This window comes from Lithobates pipiens, unplaced genomic scaffold, assembly GCF_037356315.1.
Source record: "Lithobates pipiens isolate NorthernLeopardFrog02 unplaced genomic scaffold, aLitPip1_a1.2 Scaffold_10, whole genome shotgun sequence".
In the NCBI taxonomy this organism is placed as follows: Eukaryota; Metazoa; Chordata; class Amphibia; order Anura; family Ranidae; genus Lithobates; species Lithobates pipiens.
Window position 1 is genome coordinate 101,561,779 of NW_027507686.1, and position 26,525 is coordinate 101,588,303.

Sequence of the window (26,525 nt, forward strand, 5' to 3'; positions counted from 1 at the left end):
GCAGTTTCTTGTTGGTAAATCCCGGTGGGAAGTCTGGATTACCTATAACCGGAGTCATTGGTGACGGCAGGGGAGCAATGTGTGTGCAGCGGAACAACCTCCGCACAACAGCCAACGTAGCTCCCACTACGGGGTGATCTCTGAGGTCTTTTGGTAGGGAGGACAGGAGCCACGGGGAGGTCAATAGGGGAATGGATCCATCCTCAATCTCCATCTCCACCCACTGCTTGTGTGGGCCATTACAATGCCAATCAACGACTCTCGCTAGCAGAGTCACTCTGTAGTATTGTCTCAGATCTGGGAGACCCAGACCCCCCTTGTCCTTTGGTCTGGCAAGCAATTGCAAACGGGCTCTGGGCGGTTTGCGCGGCCAAATAAAGTCCCGGAGCAGCACCTGCAGTTGTCTGAAAAAAATTGGGGGTAACCGGATCGGTAATGTCTGGAACAAGTATAAAATCCGCTGGAGGGCCGTCATTTTGAATGCATTACAGCGCCTGAACCAGGTCAGTGTTAAAGCATGCCAGTTTCCCAAATCAGATTTCAGTCTATTCAGGAGAGGGACAAAATTAAGCGGGTACAATTGCGCCAAATACGCTGCGATGTCAACGCCCAGGTAACGTATAGATTTTTCAGCTCAGTAGAATGGAAAAGCGGAGCAGAGCCTCTTGGCCTCACCATCCGGGACCGATATATTCAATACAGCCAAAGGTGCAATTGATTTTATAGTTTGATAGGCTGCCGTATCGCCGGAGAGCCGCGAGTATATTGGGAAGCGAAATGTGTGGATTGGAGACGAAAGAAATTAGATCGTTAGCGTACGCCGCAATTTTGTGGTGTGCCGAGGGTTTGGATATGCCAGTAATATTCGGGTCATTCCGAACGTGACACATAAGTGGTTCCAGTTTCAGAATAAAAATTAGGGGAGACAGAGGGCACCCCTGCCTCGTCCCATTAGTGATGGGGAAAGATTCCGAGCACTCTGAAAGCACCCAATCTCGTCTGATCTTGGAGGCTAAGAAGAGTCAGGCCTGGTTAGTACCTGGATGGGAGACCACCTGGGAATACCAGTTATTGTAGGCTTCTTTTTATGTTGTTGGCCTTGATTTGTTTTTTTTTTTTTTTGGCTTGTTTCCCAAGGTGACCATCTTGGCATTTGTCAAGAGGGTTGAGAGTGCCCAAAGAGTTCGCTTACAGCAGCATCACCCTGAAAGAGCCCTATCTCTTCTCATCTCTGAGGCTAAGAAGGGTTGGGCCTAGTTAGTCCCTGGATGGGAGATGGCTTTGGAATACCAGGTGCCGTAGTCTTCTTTTTATGTTGTTGACATTGACCTGTTTTTTTTTCGCTTGTTTCCCAAGGTGACTATCTTGGCATTTGTCAAGAGGGTTGAGAGTGCCCAAAGAGATTGCCTATGGGCACATAAGCCTGAAAGCGCCCGATCTCCTCTGATCTCAGAGGCTAAACAGGGTCGGGCCTTGCTAGTACCTGGATTGGAGACCACCTGGGAATACTAGGTGCTGAAGGCTTATTTTTATGTTGTTGGCGTTGACTTGTTTTTTTTTTTTTTTTGTTTACCAAGGTGACCATCTTGGTGTTTGTCAAGAGGGTTGAGAGTGCTTGAAGAGCTCGCCTATGGCCACATAACCCTGAAAGCACCAGATCTCGTCTGATCTCAGAGACTAAACAGGGTCGGGCCTTGTTAATACCTGGATGGGAGACCACCTGGGAATACTAGGTGCTGTAGACTTCTTCTCATGTTGTTGGCGTTGACTTGATTTTTTTGTTTGTTTCCCAAGGTGACCATATTGGCGTTAGTCAAGGTTGAGAGTGCCTGAAGAAATCTCCTACGGCCACACCACCCTAAAAGAGCCCAATCTCATCTGATCTCAGAGGCTAAGCAGGGTTGGGACCAGTTTAGTACCTGGATGGGAGACCGCCTGGGATTTCCAGATGCCGTAGGCTTCTTTTTATGTTGTGGCCGTTGACCTATTTTTTTCCGCTTGTTTCCAAGGTGACCATCTTGGTGTTTGTCAAGAGAGTTGAGAGTGCCTGAAGATATCGGCTATGGCCACATCACCCTGAATCTGTTCCATCTCGTCTGATCTTGGAGGCTAAGCAGGGTCGGGCCTGGTTAATGCCTGGATGGGAAACCGCCTGGGAATACCAGGTGTCGTAGGCTTCTTTTTTTTTTCAAATATAATTTTTTCTCCAAATAGGGGAAGACGGTCCCCCGAGTACATAATGCAATAGAGAAATACAGAGCAAAAGCAGCTGAACAATACTTGATACAGGTATATTCGCAACTGTGAGTCTGCCTTCCATCAATCACAATGATTCGAGGCACGGATAAAGTACTGTACCAAGATCCAGGGTCACACAAACCCCAGGTCCCTCCGGCATAATCCATCCAGAGGGGGGTGTGGGGCCGTCATTCCCAATTTTCCACTCTTTCCAAAAGAGAGAGGGGGTAGAGGGGGTGAGAGATAGGGGAGGAAGGCAGAAAAGAGAAGGGTTGAAAGATCAGAAAAGGAGAAGAGGGGACGAGACACGATGGCAGCCACTGTCCAAGGGGCCAGTCAAGGAAAGCTCAGAGCACTAAGGCGATAGCAGGCGACATCCTTCCAGCGAGAATATAAAGGTATTCCAGATGTCTCAGGTTTGTTTAAAAAATTCTTGTATACCTTGTGATGTGAGGATCAAGTCCTCCATTTTTTTTAATGTCCTCTATTTTCCTAAGCCAGTGAGTAATGAAAGGGGGGGAACATTTTTTCCAATAGAGAGGGATGCAGGATTTCGCCGCATTTATCACATGCCGTAAAATAGATTTTTTTGTACTTCTTAATGGGAATCTGTGAATGGTGCAAGAGAAAGAATGCAGCCTCTTCCTGGATGGAGAAGTCTGTGAATTTTTGTGTTATGCATCGGATCTCTGTCCAGAAGTCCACCAAGCTGAGGCAGGACCAAAAAATGTGCAGCAACGTGCCCTCTTCTTCTCCACACCTCCAGCATATTTTCAAGGAAGAGGAGAAACATTTCTGCAGCTTTGATGGTGTCAAATACCACCTGGTGAGAAGTTTAAAATTCGTCTCCTGTATCTTCATGCACAGCGACATTTTGAGAGCCAAAGTGATAATGCGTTGTGTCTGTGCTGGGGAAAATTAGCAATTAAGGTCCTTTTCCCAGTTGGACAGACAGGTTAAGTGTGGGTAATCTGTTTGAGAGAGAATGTGGGCCAAAGGGCCTTCGCTCCTGCATAGAGTCTCAAACTCCGTCTGAGGGCGGGCGAACGTTTGAGGATTGGGGATGGAATGGAGAAAATGATGTCGTTGCGCCGCTCTCCAAAAAGGCAGTTGGAAAAGCCCTGTCGGATCTGTTAGGGTTGAGAAAGAAGGCCATTTTCCATCAATGACGAATTTAGACGCATTGTCTAGGTTGGAATTTCTAAGTGGGTCCCCAGTTCAAAGGTTGGATGGCCACGTATAGGGAATAGGGGGGAAGTCAAAGACGTGAGTGTGTTTTGGGTAGCGATCAGGTGACTGACTTTCAACTAAGCCCCTATAGTGGGATGTGACATAAATTCTGTGGGTAAATACTTATAGCACCACATGGCGCTTCTTAGCGGAATTCGGGAGTGAGCTTAGAAAGTTTGTTTCGATTCCAGTCCAATACACGGCCCAGATGGGAGGCCAGGTAGTAGCGTCGCAAGTTAGGGAGAACCAACCCTCCCTGTGACCGCTTAAGTCTGGGATTTTTGTGGGCCCAGTTAAATTGAGCGAGCAAGGATTGAGCTTGCTTAAAAAACAGGACTGGAATCTGGATCGGGAGAGCTTGGAAAAGATAAGTAAATTTAGGGAGTATGTTCATTTTAATGAGATTGCATCTGCTGAACCAGGAATGGAGGCCAGAATGCCACCCGTGAAGCAAACTGCGGATCTTAGTGACAAGGGGTGGGGGGAAGTTCAACATAAACGTACGCGCGATGTCCGGTGGAATGTAAGTACGTGAGTATATCTTACTTATCCATGCCAGCATCCGTTCACTCAGACCTATATGGCAAAGGACCGAGAACATTAATATCCATTTGACCCGATCAAAAGCCTTCTCGGCATCAGTACTCATGAAAAGACAAGGGGTCCCAGATGACTTTGCTTTACGGATCAGGGTAAGCACCTTAGTGGTGTTGTCCCTATCTTCCCTGGTGGGAATAAAACCTAACTGGTCAATATGTATAAGGGACTACAAGTGATGTGCCAATCACGTGGCGAGGAGTTAGAGAATAGTTTTAGGACCGAATTTTGGAGGGAAATGGGTCTGTAGCTCCCACATAGGCCCGGGTCTTTGCCCTCCTTAGGTATCAACGAGATGTGGGCTCTAAGGGTATCCTCAGGAAAATCCCCATTTGAGCTCAGAGTATTAAATAAATTCACCAAGCGCAGGCCGAGAATAGGGAGGAAGGTCTTAAAGTATTGTGCGGTACATCCGTCAGGGCCCGGAGCCTTACCCACCTTCGGAGGTCCCACGGCCGTCTGGACTTCTTCCAGTGTGATCGGGTCCTCCAAGTACTCCCGTGATTCCGATGAGAGGGTTGGTAGACCAGAACCGGTTACATATCTGTCTATATTGTCCTGTCCAGACCCTGAATCGGGCAGGTTGTAGAGATCAGAGTAACATTTTTCAAAGACTTCAACTATTTGGGTTGGGGTAGAGGCCCTCTGGCCATTCTCATCTATCAACTGTGGTATGTAAGAGCCAGATTTCAACTCCTTTACCGACCTGGCTAAGATTTTTCTGCATTTGTCCTCTGACTCCTACGTCAGTTTACGACTAAACTGGAGTGCCGCTTTCGCTTTATAATGGAGTAGGACAGCAATATGGGTATGGAGTGTCCCCAATTCAATCTCTAAGGTCCGTAAGGGGGTATGTTTATGTTTCGCTTCCACAGAGGCAAGTTCACGAAACAGATTAGCAAGCTGTTCCTGATAAGTACCCTGCGGAGTACTGACTTGTGAGCCTCCCAAATTATCCCCGGGTCACAGTCCTGCTTTAGTTTTCTTGGAAATAAAGGTCCAATTCCCTGGTCACATCTGCTAAAACTTCCGGTATCTGGATGAGGCTCTCATTAAGGTGCCAGAATAGAGACCTAGGTGAGGGGTAGGGAGCGAGGAGCAAGAGGCAGAAGTGTCAACCGATGGCGAAAGGGGACATTAAAGTCCCACCTAATATCAATTGGCCCTCCCGAAAGTCACATAATCTGTGCAGGGTAGTTCTGAGGAACGTGTCTTGGTGATCATTGGGAGCGTACACAGTGGCAAATGTAAAAAGGCGCTCTCCAATGTGGCCCCTAAGAAAAAGATATTGGCCCCCAGGGTCCACCAGAGAATCCTGGAGAACCCAGGGGAGCCTGCTAGAGATCAGAATGGAGAGGAGGGGTTAGTAGAGTGGTAGACCTTAGGGAAGGATCTCGACCATAGAAAGGGGAGGCTAGTATTTTTAAAATGTGTTTCTTGTATAAAGGCCACATCAGTACAGGATGTGTTCAGTTTTCCCAGGAGGATCCACCGTTTTTCAGGGGAGTTCAGTCCCTTAACGTTTAGAGAGGTGACCTTGACTGAGTCTCCCATCGCTCCTCGGGGAGGGGGAGGGGGACGTCAGAGAAAAGCAAAGAAAGTTGAACCAAGGTAGGTTTTGGGTAGGTAATGCATGGCGGGAACTAAGGGGGAGAAAGGAAGGGCAAATGGAAGGAAAGGTAAAGGGAAAAAGAGGCCGGGCACCTCAACCCCAGGGGGAGAGGGAAATTAAGGGTTGTCCGCACTCAACAGTACAGGAAGGGTATACTAAAACAGCACAATTATGCTATAGCGCTTACCAGATGTACACTGGGTTTAAAGCGCTGTCCTACTTGGGTTATTGGGTAGACAGGTCGGAGAGGGAGCCCCCGAATCCTAGTCCCCCCAGTCCCGGCAGTGGTAAATGTCACGTCTGATACCGGTATGCAAATAAAAGACAATCAGTAACATCATAGAACCAAAAAACAATAGTATAACCAAAACAGAGGTAAGGCATATAACTGTCAGCACTCAGGGGTCTCCTCGGCTCGCCCTAAACGTAGGCATGCACGAGGGAGCCCGTCACAACAGAAAAGGCATCACAGAATGGGATCCACCACCCCCCGTCCCATACCCCTAAAGTACATGCAGTCCCCGAACAAATGCATTTCTCCCTTTGGCAGATTGTCCTCTCCTTACCCCCTCTCCCCCGTCCACGCCCCGGGGGGAAAAGGGGCAGGGAAGGGGGGAAAGGGGGAGTGGAAGGGGGGAAAGGGGGAGTGGAAGGGGGAAAGGGGGAGGGAAAGGAGGGAAGGGAAGGGTGGGAAGGGGGGGAAGGGAGGGGGGAAACAGGGGAGAGGGGACAAACATGCAGAAATGTCAAGTCCTTTAGCGCACTCCCACCAGCAAACACCCGGACCCCATAAATTTCAACTCCTCCCCTCCATGGTCACCACATCAAGATGAAAGAGGAGCAGCCCTGGTCGGTGCATGGAAAATCCGGCAGGCAAGGGGCTGGGGCCACCATCCCTCCATCCAATGGGAGACTTCACCCGAGCAGCAGTCCTGGGGCCCGCCAATTAGTGTCTCTCCTGCATCGCCATCGGGGGCTGTGTAGAGCATCCAGAGGGAGGCTGGGACCGCCCAAACAGTAAGGGGTAAATCCTCCAGGGCGGTCCAGAGTCACCCTGGAGGGAAGCAGTGTCTCGTACCAATAGGCTCAATAAATAAGTCATCCAGGGTCCCCGAAAGCTGCAGAAGGCAATGTCGGCAAAGAGTAGGTGGGAGCCAGAGGGGGGGACAAGGGGCGCATCCAGGGGGAGGGGACACATATGCGGGAATGTCAAGCCCTTCCAGTACAGCGCATTAGGTATCACTCAGACCCCCCAAAGTGCAACTCCCCCATCTAAGGTGAAGACTCCAGAAGGGAAGATGAGCCGCCCTGGTCTGTACATGAAAGAACCTGCTGCCAAGGGGTTGGGGCCATCATCCCTTCCTCCAATGGGAGATGCCACCGGAATGAAAGCCCCGTGTCCTGTCAAGTGGTGCCCCTCTGACAATGTCGTTGTGGTATATGTGGAGCATCCAGGGAGAGGCAGGGACCACCCAAACAGTGAGGGGTAAAGCCTCCAAGGGGGACCGGTGTCAGACAGGAGGATAGCGGTGTCTTGTACAAGTTGGTTAATTAGACAAGTCATCCAGTGTGTTCCTGTGAGCAGCAGAAAGAAAGTTCGGTAAGGATTATGAATGGGTGGGGGCCAGGGAGTGCATAAAACTGCCACCAGATGACCGGGGCAGAGAGGGCAAGGGGATGAAACTCAGATCTGGTAGGTGGGGGCGGGGGTGAGGAGTGTCCCTCATATTACTCACGTTGGTCATACCTTGAAGCTGAGCGCTCTGCATACCCAGGACGTTCTTCTGTATAATCTAGCCTATCTGTATACATTAGCCTGTCTTTTGTACACATTAGTCGGTCCTCTGTATACACTAGTCTGTCTGTATACACTAGTGTATACAGATGAGCTAGATTATACAGAAGAACGTCCTGGGTATGCAGAGATGGAGGCTAGGGTATACAGAGAGAGAGGCTAGAGTATGCATACTTGCTAGGGTATACAGACGGACTAGTGTATACAGAAGACCGGCTAGTTTATATAGGGAGGCTAATGTGTGCAAAAGACAGGCTAGTGTATACAAATAGGCTAGATTATAGAGAAGAACATCTTGGGTATGCAGAGAGAGAGGCTGGGTTACACAGAGAGGCTGGTGTATGCAGACTTGCTGGTGTATACAGACGGACTAGTGTATAGAGAGGCTTGGGTATACAGAGAGCTAATGTATAAAGAGCAGCTAGTGTATACAAAAGACATCCAAGGGTATAAAGAGAGACTCGTGTATGCAGAAGACCGGCTAGTTTATACAGAGAGGCTAAAGTGTACAAAACACAGGCTAGATTATACAGAAGAACGTCATGGGTATGCAGAGATGGAGGCTAGGGTATACAGAGAGAGAGAGACTGTGTTACACAGAGAGGCAGGAGTATGCAGACTTGCTAGTGTATACAGATGGACTAGTGTATACAGTAGACCGGCTAGTTTATACAGAGAGGCTAATGTGTACAAAAGACAGGCTAGTGTATACAGATAGGCTAGATTATACATAAGAAAGTCCTGGTTATGCAAGAGATGGAGGCTAGGGTATGCAGAGAGAGAGGCTTGGTTACACTGACTTGCTAATGTATACAGACGGACTAGTGTATACAGAGGACCGGCTAGTTTATATAGAGAGGCTAATGTGTACAAAAGACAGGCTAGTTTATACAGATAGGCTAGATTATACAAAAGAACGTCCTGGGTATGCAGAGATGGAGGCTAGGGTATACAGAGAGAGAGTGAGGCTGGGTTACACAGAGAGGCAGGAGTATGCAGACTTGCTAGGGTATACAGGGGGACTAGTGTAATACAGAAGACCGGTTAGTTTATACAGAGAGGCAAATGTGTACAAAAGACAGGCTAGTGTATACAAATAGGCTAGATTATAGAGAAGAACGTCCTGGGTATGCAGAGATGGATGGCTAGTGTATACAGATAGGCTAGATTATACAGATAGGCTAGATTATGCAGAAGAACGTCCTGGGTATGCAGAGATGGAGGCTAAGGTATACAGAGAGAGAGGCTAGAGTACGCATACTTGCTAGTGTATACAGATGGACTAGTGTATACAGAGGACCGGCTAGTTTATACAGAGAGGCTAATGTGTACAAAAGACAGGCTAGTGTATACAAATAGGCTAGATTATAGAGAAGAACGTCCTGGGCATGCAGAGAGAGCAGTTGGGTTACAAAGAGAGGCTAGTGTATGCAGACTTGCTAGTGTATCCCGGTGGACTAGTGTATACAGAGAGGCTTGGGTATACAGAGAGCTAATGTATAAAGAGATGCTAGTGTATACCGACGGACTAGTGTATACAGAGGACCGGCTAGTTTATACAGAGAGGTTAATGTGTACAAAAGACAGGCTAGTTTATACAGATAGGCTAGATTATACAGTAGAACGTCCTTGGTATGCAGAGATGGAGGCTAGGGTATACAGAGAGAGAGAGCGAGGCTGGGTTACACAGAGAGGCAGGAGTATGCAGACTTGCTAGTGTATACAGATGGACTAGTGTATACAGTAGACCGGCTAGTTTACACAGAGAGGCTAATGTGTACAAAAGACAGGCTAGTGTATACGGATAGGCTAGATTATACAGAAGAATGTCCTGGTTTATGCAAGAGATGGAGGCTAGGGTATGCAGAGAGAGAGGCTTGGTTACACAGACTTGCTAGTGTATACAGATGGACTAGTGTATACAGAGGACCGGCTAGTTTATACAGAGAGGCTAATGTGTACAAAAGACAGGCTAGTGTATACAGATAGGCTAGATTATACAGAAGAAAGTCCTGGGTATGCAGAGATGGATGGCTAGTGTATACAGATAGGCTAGATTATACAGATAGGCTAGAATATACAGAAGAACGTCCTGGGTATGCAGAGATGGAGGCTAAGTTATACAGAGAGAGAGGCTAGAGTACGCATACTTGCTAGTGTATACAGATGGACTAGTGTATACAGAGGACCGGCTAGTTTATACAGAGAGGCTAATGTGTACAAAAGACAGGCTAGTGTATACAAATAGGCTAGATTATAGAGAAGAACGTCCTGGGTAAGCAGAGATGGAGGCTGGGTTACACAGAGAGGCTAGTGTATGCAAGCTTGCTAGTGTATACAGACGGACTAGTGTATACAGTAGACCAGCTAGTTTATACAGGGAGGCTAATGTCTACAGAAGACCGGCTAGTGTATACACATAGGCTAGATTATAGAGAAGAACGTCCTGGGTATGCAAAGAGAGGCTAGTGTATGCAGACTTGCTAGTGTATACCGGTGGACTAGTGTATACAGAGAGGCTTGTGTATACAAAAGACAACCAAGAGTAGACAGTGAGGATCGTGTATACAGAGCTACAGAGAAGCCAATTTGTACAAAAGACAGGCTAGTGTATACAGATAGGCTAGATTATACAGAGGAAGGTCCTGGGTATGCAGAGATGTAGGCTAGGGAATCCAGAGAGAGACTGTGTTACACAGAGAGGCTAGAGTATGCAGAAGACCGGCTATTTTTTTTACAGATAGGCTTGTGTATACAGAAGACAGTCTGGGGAATTCAGTGAGGCTAGTGTATGCAGAGAGGCTGGGACACCGAGACTATTGTAAAAAGAAGGCAGGCTAGTGTATATAGATTACGGGCACCTGTATACAGAAGACAGAGAGGCTAGTCTATATTGAGTGGCTGGTGTACACAGAGAGATTAATGTATACAGAAAAGCTAGCGTGTAAAGAAGACAGGACTTTATTTTTTGCTAATGCAACTACTTTTGAAACATATAAAGTGCTTTTTTCATATTTTGGTGCTGTTAAAAAGTGGTGTGTTGTCAGTGGTGATATCAATGTGACAGTTAATGTGGAGAACTACAACTATTCAAAATAGAGCAAAAGAGTGCTAAGTTTATTTTGTTAAGTCATTGACTGATAGACGTTAAGTAATTGGCCGTTATTGGTTTGGCAGTACATGGTTTATTTTGATGTAAGATAGTTTTATTCTCTACTTATAGCCGAGTTTTAGACGACTTTATTATTAGCATTATTCGCATTATTCATATATATTATGCAGAGTGTAAGTATTGCAGTGAGACGATATTGCTTTTAAAAGATTTGTATTATAATATATAGCATTGTTAGCAGACCAATAGGACAATTTACATGGCTTAATATTGCAGAGCGTAATTTATCAGGAAAGAGATTCAAAGCGTTAGTTGCAGTAGCTTCATAAAACTGAGAAATCGTTGCATTACTCTAAATTTAAAATATGTTCCGGCAGCACTGAAAAGACGATATTAGATGAGTGATCTAAATGTTAATATGTTAATATGTGCTAAGGTAGAATTTAGATGGTTTAGTGTGAGCTGGTTTACCAGGATTTAGAGATAGTAATCTGTTTATACTAGTAATAAATATAGCAAAATAACTATAACGGGTTTAAGTGGAAATACACGAAATAACAGCAACAACGTGTGTAGGTTTTTATCAATCAAGTTCATTACGTGTCTTTAATCATGTAGTGAATATACCCCAATATTGGAGCACAAGGATGAGAAAGCATAATAACTAACAGAGGATGACATGGCAAAAAGACAAACTGCATTAGAAATGTGAATATGAATTAGAGTTGAAATGCCAATCGCCACGGCTACGTACAGCAAAGTGTGAGCTAAGCAGCTAAATATTCTGCAATAGCAGAGATTAAGTATTGCAGTCGAAATGAGATCGGAAGCGTTGGTTGCAGTAGCTCCAAAATGACTGAGAAATCATTTCATTACTCTAAATGTAAAAGTTATCCCGGTAGCACTGAGTGGACTGATATTAGATGAGTGATCGTTCTAGTACAAATTCAGTTTCCTATAGCAGAGAGATACCAGCTAAATGTGAGACGAGCAATTAAACTGTTCACGGTAGCATTGCATTACTCTTAATATGTGCAGCGTGTAAAGAAGCAATAAGATGGTTTTGTATTATCCTAAAATTAGCAGTATACGTAATAAAGGTGAGTAGGTAACCTGGATTTAGACATAGCAAACTCTATAATCTAATTTAGCAAAATTAGAAAAGATAATATTGAGACAGTATATACAGGTCGAGTTTAAGTGGAAATACACAAAATATCTAGCTTACCTTTACATTGTTCAATAGAGCGTTGCAAAGAAATACCAAGGCAGAATGTCGGAATAGCAATTAGATGAGATGATTGCTGTAATCATGAAATATCAGCAACGCCTAGGTTTCTATCGGATGAGAAAGTATAATAACTGGCAAAGTATGACATGGCAAAGAGACAAATTGCATTAGAGATGTGAGATGGACATGAAATGTCAATCCCCATTGGTTACTTACATGTAAACGCGGCTACATACAGCAAAGTGTGAGCTAAGCAGCTAAAGGGTATTTAAGAGTAAATTGACGTAGCTTGAAAATTCCAACGTGTAAATCGTTCCATTAATTATGTTACGCACGAAGACGGCTTACACTGACTGTTTTCCGTTTCCACTGGTCATCGGCATAATGTATCAGTAACCATGAACATTAATAGTGATAGACAGCTTACATTAGGATGTATGCATGATGTGAATGTAAAATGAATGTAAAATAGTTGCATTATGTGTTATTAATGTAATCAAACTGTATTGCTATGCCTTGCTACTGATTTGCAATCAAGTAAACCGTCCCACTGCTTTTCTCACATTTTGCCGCTGTTAAAAAATGTGTTGCAAGTGTTATGTGTTACAAATGGTTATCAGTGTGACAGTTAATGTGGAGAAGAAGTTATACACAAAATAGAGTCAGAAAAAGAATCCAATTGCATAGAGGTAGCGAGAGATGGTTGCATTAATCTTAATGTGCAGTGTGTAAAAGGTTTTAAAAAGATGGTTTTGTGTGACTTTTGCTTTAACGTAAAATTAGCTGTAGACATTATAACTTGTTACAATCATTTAGAGATAGTAATCTCTATAAAATAATAATAATAAGTATAGCAAAACAAATTAGGAAAATTTTGAGGCAGTATGTATAGGTCGAAATATAGTGAATACACAAAAGGGATCAAGGGATAGTAGCAAAGTCAAGGGATAAATGCAAAGGTACTCTATTTAACAGTAAATTGACGTAGCTTGCAAATTCCAACGTGTAAATCGTTCCATTAATTTTGCTGCGCACGAAGACGGCTTACACTGACTGTTTTCCGTTTCCACTGGAAAGAGAATCCTATTGCATAGAGGTAGCGAGAGATGGTTGCATATGGCAGAAAGACGGCTTACACTGCTTTTCTCACATTTTGCTGCGGTAAAAAGAAATGTTTTGTCACTGTGTTTAAACTGTGACAGATAAGGTGGAGAAAAAGAAGTAATACAGAAAATAGAGTCAAACAGTGGAAACGTTTATTTGTCATGACAGCTGATACTGGTTGAGCAATAAAACTGTTTTATTAAGATGTAAGACTAGTTTTATTCTCTACATATAGGCTTTTAACAGAGTTGTATAATATAGGCGACCAATAGGACATTTAAATGGCTTAATATTGTAGGGAGGAAGCATCGCTGTTCAAAAGTAAGAGATTGAAAGCTTAGCTTGAAAATGGCCGAGAAATAGTTGCGTTAGTCTAAATTTAAAGGATATGCCGGTACCAATGAGAAAGCTTATTGATTGACTAGTTGATCTTTGCATTACACAATCCTATTATTATTATTATTATTAAGATCATAGTGCAGAGAGATACTCAGTTAATGTCAGAGATACTCGGTCAATGTCAGAAAAGCAATAAAACTGTTTACATCGTTAGAGAGCGATGTTTACATTACTCTTAGTATGTGCCGCATGTCTGGTAGCAAATGGATGGTTTTGTGAACATTTTGCATTAAGGTACAATTAGCGGTAGAAGTGAATAGATTTAAGCGGATTTTGAGATAGTACTCTCCATTTCTAATAAGAAATAAAGAAAAATAAGTCAGGATGGTGTGTCAGGACTGTCACATACTCACAGTCCCGGTACAAATATGCAAAATAGAGCAAAAGAATACATGGTTTATTTTGATGTATGATAGTTTTATTGCATGCTTGATGTGGATGATTAAAATCGTGTAGTGATCTATATTTAGCATAAGAATGAAAAGGCATAACATGGCAATGAGACAAACTCCATTAGAGATGTGAGCTAGATGAAATGATGAAATGTCTCTGTATAGCCCAGATTGTCTTCTGTTATCACTTAGCCTACCCTCTAAATTCACTAGCCTCTCTATATACACTGGCATGCAGAAGCAACACACTATACAAGGCCGCCATGCTGGTGGCCTTATATAGTGTGGGGTGTGTACTAAACCCCCCTGAGCTATAATTGGCCACAGGAATCCTGCCTGTGGTGAATTGTGGCTCTCCTCACACAGGATGTCACATCTGTTCTTATTATATAGAACCTATTATGCTCCTCGTAAACTTTTTCAGTTTGGCCGAACGGCCGGACGCAAGTTGCCCCCGGTGCGGGAACATGGGGGGAGACATGATGCACATGTTTTGGAGATGCCCGAAGTTGATCCGCTACTGGACAGAGGTGACAGGAACCATTGATCGGGTGGTTGGAACCTCCACCAGGATGGAGGCGAAGTATTGTCTCCTGGGATTAGTTGAAGGAGTTGGAAACCCGGGAAGTAGCCAGATGGCAGTTCTGAGATGCCTATTTCAGGCAAGGAAACTGATTGCCCAACCCTGCTTAGCCTCCAATGTTGGCAATGACTTGGTTTTTTTCGCTTGTTTCCCAAGATGACCATGTTGGCGTTTGTCAAGATGGTTGAGCGTGCCCGAAGAGATCGCCTATGGCCCCATCACCTTGAAAGTGCCTGATCTTGTCTGATCTCGGAGGCTAAGCATTGTCGGGCCTGATTAGTAACTGGATGGGAGACCAACTGGGAATACCAGGTGCCGTAGCATTCTTTTTATGTTGTTGGCGTTGACATGTTTTTTTTTTCCGCTTCTTTCCCAAGGTGATCATCTTGGCATTTGTCAAGAGGGCTGAGAGAGCCCAAAGAAATCTCCTACGGCCACATCCCCCTGAAAGCGCCCGATCTCATCTGATCTCAGAGGCTAAGCAGGGTCCGGCCTGGATAGTACCTAATTAAAGGTGCCGTAGGAATCTTTTTATATTGTTGGCTTTGACCTGTTTTTCTTTCGCTTGTTTCCCAAGTTGACCATTTTAGCATCAGTCAAGAGTTTTGAGTATGTCCCAAAGCGTTCGCCTGAGGTCACATCACCCTGAAAGCACCCGATCTCAGAGGCTAAGCAGGGTCTGGGTCAGATGGGAGACCGCCAGGGTCTATGTTGTTGGCGTTGACCTTTTTTTTTTCACTTGTTTCCCAAGATAACCATCTTGGTATTTGTCAAGAGGGTTGAGAGTGTCTAAATAGAACACCTATGGCCACATCACCCTGAAAGTGCACAATCTCATCTGATCTCGGAGGCCTAGCAGTGTACGGCCTGGTGGGAGACCATCTGTGAATACCAGGTGCCGTAGGCTTCTTTTTATGTTGTTGGCGTTTACCTGTTTATTTTCGCTTGTTTCCCAAGGTGACCATCTTGGTGTTTAACAAGAGGGTTGAGAGTGCCCAAAGAGATCACCTATGGCCCCATCACCCTGAAAGCGCCCAATCTCATCTGATCTCAGAGGCTAAACAGTGTCGGGCCTGGTTAGTACCTGGATGGGAGACCGCCTGGAAATACCAGGTGCCATAGACTTCTTTTTTTGTTGTTGGCTTTGAACTGTTTTTTTCGCTTGTTTCTCAAGGTGACCATCTTGGCGTTTGTCAAGAGGGTTGGCCGTGTCTTGAAGAGAACGCTTACGGCCACATCACACTGAAAGCACCCGATCTCGTCTGATTTCAGAGGCTTAGCAGCATCAGGCCTGGTTAGTACCTGGATGGGAGACTGCCTGGGAAGACCAGGTGACATAGAAGGATCTGGTCTGGTTAGTGTCTTGATTGGGAGATCGCCTGGGAATACCGGATGCCGTAGGATTCTTTTTATGTTGTTGGCTTTGACCTGTTTTTTTTCCCTTGTTTCCCAAGGTGACCATCTTGGCATTTGTCAAGAGGGTTGAGAGTGCACAAAGAAATTGCCTACGGGCACAACACCCTGAAAGCGCCCAATCTCGTTTGGTCTCAGAGGCTAAGCAGGGTTGGGCCTGGTTTGTACCTGGATGGGAGACCGCCTGGGTTTTCTAAATGCTGCAGGCTTCTTTTTATGTTGTTGGCGTTGACTTGTTTTTTTTGTTTGTTTCCCAAGGTGACCATCTTGGCGTTTGTCAAGAGGGTTGAGCGTGCATTTGATCTCAGAGGCTAAGCAGGGTTGGGACCTGGTTAGTACCGGGATGGGAGACCGCCTGGGATTTCTCGATGCCATAGGCTTTTTTTTAAGTTGTTGGCATTGACTTATTTTTTTTTTTTGTTTTATTCTTTTATTAAGTATAAGTAGAACAATATAAATATAACAGTCAACCATACAGCATGACCCAGGGTCACAATTACATGCTAATAAAAAATAGGCAGCCAAATAACTCTTTGTTCTCAGAGGGGAGTCCTACAGTTTCATGCAGAAAATAGAGAAACCCCACCTCCGACATGTAGTACAGTATAACTAGTGCAGCTCCGTTCGGACAAATGTAATCATGGAGAACAACTGGGACCACAGTGAGCCAGCTTATCATGACCTACGTGAACCAGAGCAAAATATGAGCCGGTCATGTCCAGAACCCTGGGGTTCTTCTGGGTCCCGAAGGCTAGTAAGGAGACAAGGCATAGTCAAAAGGGAGGACGGGGGAAGAAGAGAGTGCAAAGACGGAGAGAGAGGAGGTGGGGGGATGGCGACGGGGAAAAAAAGAAAAATAAAGACAAAAAGGAGGGGGGGAATGCCACCCAGGGCAGACATGGCCTACGTAGGTAAACGTTAGATGTTCAGTCGTTTTCTGGGACGGAGGCACTGCTCACCTCCCGAATGTAGTCTCGAGTACCAGTAAAATACCTCCAGGGCCTCCATGTAACACTAAATGCCTCTTCAGTGTTGTGAAGGGTGGCGGTCAATTCTTCCATCCGGAGAATATGATTGACTTTGGAATACCACAGCACCTTGGATGGGGGCTGAGGCTGCCTCCACAGTGCGGGAATGCAGGCCGGGGCGGCATTCAGGAGTTGCATCGTGAGGGTTTTTTTGTATTTTCGAACAGGCTGTTCGGTCAAGTGTAGAAGGCACGATACTGGGAAGCCAAAAGTTCCTCAAGGTCGGGCATGCCCAGAAAAGGTGTCCCATGGTCCCCATATCTGAATTTCACCTCCAACAAACATCCGGGATCGATCTATCCATTTTATTCAGAAGGTATGGGACTCTATACCAGCGTGAGACTATCTTGTATCTTGATATTGGTTTGCGATGGAAGCTTTATGTACTAAGGTCAGGATCTTCCCTATCTGTTGTGGGGTAAATGTGATGCCTAAGTCCCTCTCCCATTTGTGGATAAATGGTGGGGGTCGACTCCTCCTCCTGACTACTCAATAGGTTGTACATTAGGGAGAGGGTGTGTCGCACAGGTTCCCTTTTGTGACAGATGGATTTATAGGGTGTCAGGTCTCTAGGAGTGTAGGGGGCCCTTTGTATGGCCAGAAGAAAGTGACGAAGTTGATAAGCACTAAACAAGTCAAGCGGAGGGTCAGAAAGCTCGGCGACAGTTTACGTGGTCGGGAGCCCTCCCGTGGGCCACACCTCTCCCAGACGCTGGTTCCCCACCACTGTCAACTGTCGCAGTTTCTTGTTGGTAAATCCCGATGGGAAGTCTGGATTACCTATAACCGGAGTCATTGGTGATGGCAGGGGAGCAATGTGTGTGCAGCGGAACAACCTCCGCACAACAGCCAACGTAGCTCCCACTACGGGGTGACCTCTGAGGTCTTTTGGTAGGGAGGACAGGAGCCACGGGGAGGTCAATAGGGGAATGGATCCATCCTCAATCTCCATCTCCACCCACTGCTTGTGTGGGCCATTACAATGCCAATCAACGACTCTCGCTAGCAGAGTCACTCTGTAGTATTGTCTGAGATCTGGGAGACCCAGACCCCCCTTGTCCTTTGGTCTGGCAAACAATTGCAAACGGGCTCTGGGTGGTTTGCGCGCCCAAATAAAGTCCCGGAGCAGCACCTGCAGTTGTCTGAAAAAAATTGGGGGTAACCGGATCGGTAATGTCTGGAACATGTATAAGATCCGAGGGAGGGCCATCATTTTGAATGCATTATAGCGCCCGAACCAGGTCAGTGTTAAAGCATGCCAGTTTCCCAAATCAGATTTCAGTCTATCCAGGAGAGGGACAAAATCAAGCAGGTACAATTGCGCTAAATCCGCTGCGATGTCAACGCCCAGTTAACGTATAGATTTTTCAGCCCAGTAGAATGGAAAAGAGGAGCGGAGCCTCTTGGCCTCACCATCCGGGACCGATATATTCAATACAGCCGACTTGGCGCATTTGTTTTTATAGTTTGATAGGCTGCCGTGTCGCTGTAAAGACGCAAGTATTTTGGGAAGCAAAATGTGTGGATTGGAGACGGAAAAAATTAGATTGTCAGCGTACGCCGCAATTTTGTGGTGTGCCGAGGGTTTGGATATGCCAGTAATATTCGGGTCATTCCGAACGTGACACAAAAGTGGTTCCAGTGTCAGAATTAAAATTAGGGGAGACAGAGGGCACCCCTGCCTCGTCCCATTAGTGATGGGGAAAGAGTCCGAGCACCCCTCGGTCACCCGTACCGCTGCCGACGGCGTGGAGTAAAGCGACATTACCCAGCTCATCATGTTGGGGCCAAGGCCTATATGTTCCAGGGTGGCCTGCATAAAGTGCCAGACCACCCTGTCAAAGGCCTTCTCCGCGTCCGTTGACAACATAAGCAAGGGCCTTCCCTGTTTTTATGTTGTTGGCGTTGACTTGTTTTTTTTTTTTTTGTTTCCCAAGGTGACCATCTTGGCGTTTGTCAAGAGGGTTGAAAGTGCCTGAAGAGATTGCCTACGGGCACATCACCCTGAAAGCACCCGATCTCGTTTGATGTTGGAGGCTAATAGAGTCGGGCCTTGTTAGTACCTGGATGGGAGACTGCCTGGGAATACCAGGTGTCGTAGACTTCTTTTTATGTTGTTGGCGTTGACCTGTTTTTTTTTCGCTTATTTCCCAAAGTGACCATCTTGGTGTTTGTCAAGAGGGTTGAGAGTGCCTGAAGAGATTGCCTATGGCCACATCACTCTGAAAGCACCCAATCTCGTCTGATCTTGGAGGCTAAGAAGAGTCGGGCCTGGTTAGTACCTGGATGGGAGACCACCTGGGATTACCAGTTATTGTAGGCTTCTTTTTATGTTGTTGGCGTTGATTCGTTTTTTTTTTTTTGCTTGTTTCCCAAGGTGACCATCTTGGCATTTGTCAAGAGGGTTGAGAGTGCCCAAAGAGATCGCTTACAGCAGCATCACCCTGAAAGAGCCCTATCTCTTCTCTTTTCTGAGGCTAAGAAGGGTTGGGCCTAGTTAGTACCTGGATGGGAGATGGCGTTGGAATACCAGGTGCCGTATTCTTCTTTTTATGTTGTTGACATTGACCTGTTTTTTTTTCACTTGTTTCCCAAGGTGACCATCTTGGCATTTGTCAAGAGGGTTGAGAGTGCCCGAAGAGATCACCTACGGCCCCATCACCCTGAAAGCGCCCAATCTCATCTGATCTCGGATGCTAAACAGTGTCGGGCCTGGTTAGTACCTGCATGGGAGACCGCCTGGGAATACCAGGTGCCATAGGCTTCTGTTATTTTTGTTTTTTTATTTAGTAGTATGCGACATACAATGCAAAGGCAACTTCACAGAATGTGTGATACAAATAGTTACAAACAAACGATCATATTGCATGGATATCAGAGCCAATGGTAAGAAGTCTGAGGAGAATAGCACGTGTACAGCTTTGCGGTCATATCAAGATGAGATTAAAGCTCCATCTCGTTGGGATCCTCTACCACTTAAAATATTATTGATACTAGCCCTGCTACCCTCGAAGAGTTTAGATATCCATAGATAGGGGAAGAGTATTGTGTAGTAGTCAAATGGGGTCGGAACATACCATTTTCTTTTCCCTTTTTTGAGTTAAGAAGGGAAATAGTAGAACTGAAAGGAGGGAGAAGGGGAAAGAGAAGATTGGGGAAGGAAATGGCAGAAAAGGAAAAGAAGGGGTAAGGGGGTGTCGTGGGTAGAGTGGATAGGGTGGGGTCCCCTCCCAGGGAGCAAGAGACGCGCTCGGCTCACCAGCTCATCAGCTGTCCAACGTTTGGAACAGCGATCTCCAACGATCACCATGAGCTTACTATGTCTCGCGGAGGTATTCTTCCGAAAAGCGAAACTGGGTCCAGTAGAACCATCTGTTCCCATGCTCCTCCGTTTTATCCCTCATTGTGGCAGTCAGGTCTTCCATTCGTTCAATATCATTTACCCTTGCGAACCACTGGGTCACCATTGGAGCAGATTGCTCTTTCCACTGACTTGGGATGCAGGCCCTAGCTGCATTGAGGAGATGTTTAAGTAAGGACTTATGATAACGCTTTCTCGACATAGGAGTTAGATTGAGAAGAACTGCTGCGGGATCATTGGCTAAGGAAATGTCTGTGAACTTGTGGATGAGTCTCAGGACAGGCTGCCAGAATGTTTGTAATTTAGGGCATTCCCAGAAAATGTGGAGAATGGTGCCAGTCTGTTGCCCACAGCGACAGCAGCGGTCAGATTGACCGGGGAATATTTTGGCCAACACCACCGGTGTACGATACCAGCGTGTGATCAGCTTATATGAGATCTCCTGATATTTACTGCAGAGTGACGACTTATGGGCGAAAAAGAGTATTCTGTCCTTCTGTGGTTTTGGAGAATGTAGTTTGTAAGTCCCTTTTCCATTTAGCTAGGAAGGGTGGATCCGTGGAGGATTGTGCGTCTGTCAGGATTTGGTAGGACCTAGAGAGGGAACCACGAATTGGGCCATCATCCAGGCAAAGTTCCTCGAAGGGGTGGAATTGTCTAGAGAAGAACGAATGGTTAGGTAGTGATCCGAGGAAATGGATTAGCTGTCTAGCTCTCCAGCTATCCAATGCAACAGGTACTTGCTCTAGCAGTATGGTCCCCATGGGAATCAAGCCTGTGGGTCCAAGAAATAGGGCTGCTCTCAGAAGCCCTTTCGGGGCTTGCCTGGTAAAGGCCTTGTCAGACAGGCCCGGAGGGAATCTAGGATGTGCAATAATTGGGGTCATATGAGAAGGGAAGTTAGTCAGGTGGGAAAGGTGAAAAAAACTATCCATCTCGGCGAGCGAGGGGCCAATTAACGGGTGAGTAGTCACACAGGGCTCCAATGGCCTCCCCGCCCAAGGCAGACCAGCCAGTGGAACCCGCGCCATCTCCTGCTCTAGCTTGACCCATAGCTTCAGTTCCCCATGCCGGTGTCTTATCACATATGGTCCCCCATCGGATAGTGTCCGCTGTGTACTGCGCATGCGCAGTACACAGCAACGCAGATTCCGAAAATTGCCAAGCATGAACGGCGCCTGCGCACTGAGTCCAGGTTCTATCCCCACTATCCAAGTGGACATAGAGTAAGAATATAAAAGAGCCGAGCGCAGCGAGGCCGAGCCCGAAGCGTGGCGAGCAAAGCTCGCCTGCGAGGGACCCTCTAATATTCACAACCCTATGTCCGCTTGGATGGTGGGGCTACCACCTCCACTCACCGCGCAGGCGCCGTTCAGCTTCGGAGATTTTCCGAAGCTTCGTCTGCTCCGTACTGCGTATGCGCAGTACGGCGCGGACACTATATCATGGCCGGACAGTATATGGCAGAACACCGGCACCAGTCAACCACCGGTGTCATGTGCGTCGCTGTGTAATATAGAGCAGGGTCCGGGAAGCCAATACCTCCCCGCAATTTCGGTCGCAATAGCATTGCCTTACCAATACGCATATGTTTTCCGCGCCAGAGGAACTTGATAAAGATTGAGCGAACCGCATGAAAGAAAGTCTGGGGTATTTTGATAGGTAAGGCTTGTAGTAGATACAGAAGTCGTGGCATCGCGTTCATCTTCAACACATTACAGTGTCCGAACCATGACAGAGCTAGTGGGTCCCATCTTTTAAGGTCCGCTGTAAGCCCATAGGCTTCTTTTTATGTTGTTGGCTTTGACCTATTTTTTTTGCTTGTTTCTCAAGGCGACCATCTTGGCTTTTGTCAAGAGGGTTGGGCGTGTCTTGAAGAGAACGCTTACGGCCACATCAACCTGAAAGCACCCGATGTCGTCTGATTTCAGAGGCTAAGCAGCATCAGGCCTGGTTAGTACCTGGATGGGAGACTCCCTGGGAAGACCAGGTGCCATAGAAGGATCTGGTCTGGTCTGGTTAGTCTCTTTTTTTTTTTTATTCTTTATTTACGGATTGCAGGTAATACAGAGACAAACTGTAAAAGACATAGATCCCTCAGTTTTCCAGGTTAACAAAAATACATAGTTAATACTTTGTGGGGGACCGGGGGAAACCTAACAACTTATGTCAGCAGCAGCCCCAGCCGTGGCTAGGCCACCACATTATCCCACTCTAATGATCTGGCACCCCAGTGTCTACTTATAAACCAGGGCAGTCCGCTGGGCGATCCCCCTCAAGGCCCAGACTGAGGGGCCTCTAACATCGGTCACCTTCATTCTATTGGTCAAAGAGCTCAGCCGGGACCACCCCGAGGGCCTCCAAACCCCTGGCTGGGAAATCGAGGGAACAAGACGAAAAGATCCTTGCAATCACCATGTATTTTAATTATACTTGGGAGTTAGGGGGTAGGGAAAGAGGGGGGAGCAAATGGCCAGGAGAAGGGGATGGGGGTAGAAAGAATGAAAGTTATAGGGGGCTAACAGTGCTACGAGGCAGACGGGGGAGAGAGTGAACCAGGGTGGTATACGAGAAGGGAGAGAAAGAAAGAGGACTCCGATGGGTTCCCACGGCCGGACCCTTCCCTCTATACACGTGCCAGAGCCTACAGATAGGATCTGTATGCGTCGGAAAACCTGAACAGGCTCCAAGACAACCAACGAGCAGTGTGCTCTTCCTGCCTGTCGCCTAACGCTGATGTGAGCTGTTCCATACGGTAGATGTCGCAAACTCTTGCAAACCAGTGAGACACCAGTGGAGCGGCCTGCTGTTTCCACATGCTAGGTATACATGCCCTGGCCCCACTCAGAAGATGTTTTAAGAGAGATTTATGGTACTTCTTGCTCGAGAGTGGGGTCAGATTGAGGAAGATCGCAGCTGGGTTGTTCTGGAGATCAATAGCCGTGAGGTCATAAATGATATTGAGAACCTGTCTCCAGAAATGGGCCAGTTGAGGGCATTCCCAGAAGATATGTAGTAACGTGCCGGCTTGTTCACCGCATCTCCAGCACAAAGGGCTGTGACCGGGAAACATAGCCGCCAGGACAGTGGGGGTCCTGTACCATCGGGTCAAAATTTTATAAGCTATTTCCTGGTATTTACTACATAGGGATGACTTGTGCGCAAAAAGAAGCGCGCGGTTCTTCTGGTCTGGCGAGAGCCGGACATGCAGGTCTCGCTCCCATTTTTCCACGAACACCAGGTTACCCTGGGAGAGTTGGTCCAGTAGGATGCGATATGACAGGGAAAGAGACCCTCGGGTCGGTCCCTCTCCTGAGCATACCTCCTCAAACGTTAGGGGTCTGCGGAATTCGCCACTGTTTGGCAAAGATTTCAAGAAGTGGGAGAGTTGGGCAAGCTTCCACTGTCCCAGGGCCGTGGTTGCAATCGCCTCGTACATAGTGGAGACCGCTGTCCACGTCCTAGGGCCAAGAAAAGAAGAGGCCCGCACAAGGTCCCGGTCAGGGTCGAGGCGGAAAGACTTTTCCGTCATGCCGGGTTCAAAGCGTGGGTGTCCAATAATAGGAGTCATGGGCGAAGGGAAACTGGGCACGCCCGTCAGGGTAAAATATCTGTCTAGCTCTTGTAACGTTGGCTCACTGAGTGGGTGTGCCCGCGTCGCTCCCGACCAGCCCGGTCCACTCCAGGGCAAACCTGGAAATGGTACGGATTCACGCTCCAGACGAACCCACAGCTTATCCTTCAGGTGTCTGCACCAGTCAACTACTCTGTTCATGTGCACCGCCGTATAGTACCATGCCGGATCTGGGAGGCCAATCCCTCCCTTGTCTTTTGATCTGAGCAGTAATGTTCGGCTGAGTCTTGGAGGCCTGCCCTGCCATACGTATCGAATAAAGATGGAGCGCATGGCTTTAAAAAATGATTGGGGGATTTTTATCGGTAAGGCTTGTAATAGGTACAAGAGTCTGGGCATTACATTCATTTTGAGCACATTGCATCTCCCAAACCAAGAGGTCGCCAACTTTGACCACCTCTCTAGATCTACGGCAAATTTTTTTAGAAGCGGCTGGAAATTCAATTGGAAAATCAGATGTGGGTCCGGGGGAACCTTGGTACCCAGATATTGTATAGCCCCATTTGCCCAACGAAAGGGAAAATTAGTGCTTAGACTCGTCTGGGCGTTGGTAGACAGGGAGATGTTGAGTGCTTCCGATTTCTGTAAGTTAATTTTAAAATTTGACAGGGTGCCATATCGTCTTATTTCCGCTAAGAGATTCGGCAATGTAATGTGAGGCTCCGAGACATAGAACAAGAGGTCATCTGCAAAGGCTGCGACCTTATGGTGGTGTGAGGGGGTGTCCAGTCCCTTGATGTCTATGTTCTGCCTGATGTGGTGCTGCAAGGGTTCAAGCGATAGGACAAACAAAAGGGGGGACAACGGGCATCCCTGCCTCGTTCCATTGCCAATAGTGAAAAGCGACGAGGCAAACCCATTGACCCTAACCATCGCCATCGGTGACGAGTAAAGAGCTGTAACCCATGAAAGCATGGGGGGGGGTACACCCAAGCTTCGCAGGGTGGCTAGCAAAAAAGGCCAGCTCACCCTGTCAAACGCTTTTTCTGCGTCCACAGAGAGCAACATAATCGGTAGTTTAAGGCGTCTGGCGCGTTCTATAACATTGATTGTCCTGGTAGTGTTGTCTCGGGCTTCCCTGTTACGAATAAACCCCACCTGCTCCGCCAGTATCTCAGTGAAGAGCTTAAGGTCGCTGTTTAATAAGGAGATGGGCCTGTAGTTCACACAGAGAAGCGGATCCTTCTCCGGCTTGGGTATGACCGAGATGCTTGCCTGCAACAGCTCCGGTGGAAAGGTCTGGCCCTCCAATAGGGCGTTAAAAGCTGACACAAACGGCGTGGACAACAGGGAGAGGAAGGCCTTATAATAAGGGACCGTAAACCCATCTGGGCCTGGTGCCTTGCCCTTGGGTGAGTCTCTTAACGCTGCCGACAATTCCTCCGGGGAGATAGGTTGCGAGAGAAGCTCTATCTCTTCCTGTGTCAGCGACGGGAGGTTTGCCGAAGCTAGGTACTCGTCAATGGCCGCTGTGCCGGCCTGGAGGGCGTCTCCTGAGTCCCGGGGGTGCAAGTTATAAAGGGCTTCATAGAAAGATCGGAAACACTCCGCTATCTCCCGTGAATCATGAAGCTTGGCACCCGAAGGGGAGGTTATGGTTGGAATGAAGGACGCGTTGCGTTGGGCACGCAGGGAGTTCGCTAGGGACCTACTACACTTGTCTCCATATTCATAATACGTCCTGCGGACCCACATGAGTCTGGTTCTAGCCTGAAAGAGAGAGAAATCTCTGATTTGTTCTCTAAGATCTCTCACCTCCACCTCCAGCGCAGCAGTCGGCTGGGATTTGTGTCGTTGTTCACACGCATGCAACTTGGCAATAAGTTTGGAGAGAGCCTCAGTTTTGGCCACTTTGAGTCTATGACCATGTTTAATAAGAATGCCCCTAATGTAGCATTTATGAGCCGCCCATAACATGAGGGGGTTGGAAACAGAATCACGGTTATGATCAAAGTAACTTTCTAATTCCCTAAGCAGGTCTGCGTGGGTCTCAGGGTCCTTCAGGAGAGACTCGTTCAGTCTCCACCAGGACTGACCACGTGACTCCTGTTGTAGCTTCAGCATCAAAGAAATCGGCGCATGGTCAGACAGGGCTATGTGGCCTATCTGAGCGTCTGTAAACCGCCGGGATAGCATTGTGGGTGACTAAAAACATATCTATACGTGAGTAAGAACCATGAGCGGTGAAAAAGAACGTATAGTCCCTATCCTGTGGGTGAAGCGTACGCCACACATCGATCAGTCGGTGGGAGTGTAGCAGTTCTCTTATGTGTGAACGCGTTCTCGCAGAAATCGCAGAGGTGCCCAATGATGAGTCTCTGCGGGGGTCCAAGGTGAGGTTAAAGTCCCCCCCAACGATCAAAGTACCCTCCGAGAATGCAGCCAGGGCATCCAAGCATGCTTCTAAGGCCGGCAGCTGGTCCACATTCGGCATGTATAGGTTGGCAAGAGTAAAAGTTTGCGAGTGGAGAGTTCCCTTAATGAAGAGATATCTCCCTTCACTATCGGCTTGGACAGCTAACAGGCGCCACGGCAAGTTTTTAGCAAGAACACACACTCCTCTCGATTTGGAAGTAGGGGACGTGCTGTGGTGGGCCAGGGGGAAGTGCTTACTATAAAGCCGTGGTATTTGGTCTGTCCTTAAATGGGTCTCCTGGAGGAAAACTATTTGGGGCTTCATCCGCCACAATTATGTCAGGCAGCTGGACCTTTTTTCAGGTACATTCAGCCCTTTCACATTCCAGGAAACCAGCTTCAGGGCCATGACGGCAGTGGTACCCGGCCGGCGGTCCCCAC

The 26,525-nt window shown here is 47.0% G+C and overlaps 5 pseudogenes; all 5 read left to right on the forward strand.

The window, feature by feature from the left end:
• Positions 1 to 1,626: 1,626 nt before the first annotated feature.
• LOC143944545 (5S ribosomal RNA) lies at positions 1,627 to 1,745 on the forward strand (annotated as a pseudogene).
• A 95-nt stretch (positions 1,746 to 1,840) lies between these two features.
• On the forward strand, positions 1,841 to 1,960 carry LOC143950421 (5S ribosomal RNA; annotated as a pseudogene).
• Positions 1,961 to 15,299: 13,339 nt separating this feature from the next.
• On the forward strand, positions 15,300 to 15,418 carry LOC143945348 (5S ribosomal RNA; annotated as a pseudogene).
• Positions 15,419 to 18,938: 3,520 nt separating this feature from the next.
• LOC143955895 (5S ribosomal RNA) lies at positions 18,939 to 19,057 on the forward strand (annotated as a pseudogene).
• Positions 19,058 to 19,379: 322 nt separating this feature from the next.
• On the forward strand, positions 19,380 to 19,498 carry LOC143955110 (5S ribosomal RNA; annotated as a pseudogene).
• Positions 19,499 to 26,525: the final 7,027 nt, after the last annotated feature.